Raw genomic sequence first — 1,417 nt, forward strand, 5'->3', positions numbered from 1 at the left:
CAGCGGGGCCGGCGGCTGTGTGCGGCGGCAGCGACGGCTTTGGTGCGGTGCTTGTATTCACGTAGCTCGCAGCTGTGCCGAAACGTGTTAGATCTGAAACTGCCGTGCCGCTTTAGTTGCTTTATGCTAAGTTAGGGTTTTATATCTCTAGGAGCACTTGCTCCCGTCGTCTCTGTGTGAGGGTCCTTGGGCTGGTGCGTTGATGTGGCCGCTGGTTGCTCGGTACCGCCTGTTGATGTGTGAATGTTATCCTAGACAGCGCCAGTGTGTAACGCTGATGGGTCAGGCTGATTTTACTTCGTTTATAGAACGGTTTGAGTTGGAAAGGGCTCTTAAAGGCCGTCTGTTCCCACTGGCTGCAGAGGGATACCCACAACTCCAGCAGTGCTCACAGCCCCGTCCCCTGACTGTGGCTGTCTGCAGGGATGGGGCGGCACCACCACCTCTCTGGGCACCCTGTGCCTCATCACCCCATTGTAAACAACTTCTTTCTTATATCCAATCTAAATCTCCCTTCTTTTAGTCTGAAACCATTTCCCCTTGTCCTGTCGCAACAGACAGTGCTGAAGAGTCCATCCTTTTCTTATAACCCTACCCTGGCTGGTTCTGTTTCAGTCCCACAGCTGAGGGCTTTTTGCAGCTTATGGCTTTGAGTTTCCCCCTGCCAGGCCAAGTGTGGGTGGAACAAGCCGAGCACAAGCACACGTGTGTCCTTTGTGAGCAGCTCCTCAGCTGTGCTGTAAGTGGATTGCAGTGCAGTCTTGGCAAGAGGACAGGAGCCGTGGTTGCCTTTGTGCCAGTGCCCATTTGTTTTGCTTTTGGCTTTAGAAGAGGCAAGGTGAGGTGTTACTTAGGAAGCGGTGATGAGCCTGGCTGGGCCCTCACTGTGATGGCTTGCATCTGCACATCAGTGCTGACTTTGCTCTGCACACTGTTCAGTCCCAGCAGCTCCATGCTTGTGTGATGGCTGCTGCCAGGTGTGTCCTGAGACCGCAGTAATGTGGGACCTTTTCCTGCATAAATAGGAGATAATGTTTTTGAAATCGGACAGGACAAGGCGACACGGTTTCAAACAAAGCGGGGAGATTTAGACTGGGTAGAAGAAAAAAGTTGTTTTAGCTGAGGATGGTGAGGCACTGCACAGGGTGAGGTGCTCCGAGCACCGATGGAGCTGTGGACCGGCCCAGGTTAGAGCACTTCAGGAAGCAGCTGTTTTCCTCGGCGAAGGAAATAGAAACAAACAACAGGCGGAACCCCGCGCTCGCAGCCCCATCCCAGGCCGCGCCACCCCGCTGCCCGGTGACGTCTGCGTCAGCCAATCGGTGCCGAGCGGGGCACAGGGCCGTTTGACCGGTGAGCGGCAACCGTCTCACCCAATCGGTTCGCCGGCGCGGCTCGCTGCTGGCCAATAGAAGGA

General features: G+C 55.2%; 1 protein-coding gene across 1 annotated transcript in view; it reads left to right on the forward strand.

Annotated features, from left to right (window-relative positions):
• The window catches only part of TRAFD1 (TRAF-type zinc finger domain containing 1), an 11,053-nt gene that overhangs the window by 314 nt on the left and 9,322 nt on the right, over positions 1-1,417 (forward strand). The gene's annotated exons all lie outside the window — the stretch shown is intronic.

The sequence above is a fragment of the Meleagris gallopavo genome, chromosome 17 (genome assembly GCF_000146605.3).
Source record: "Meleagris gallopavo isolate NT-WF06-2002-E0010 breed Aviagen turkey brand Nicholas breeding stock chromosome 17, Turkey_5.1, whole genome shotgun sequence".
Taxonomy (NCBI): domain Eukaryota; kingdom Metazoa; phylum Chordata; class Aves; order Galliformes; family Phasianidae; genus Meleagris; species Meleagris gallopavo.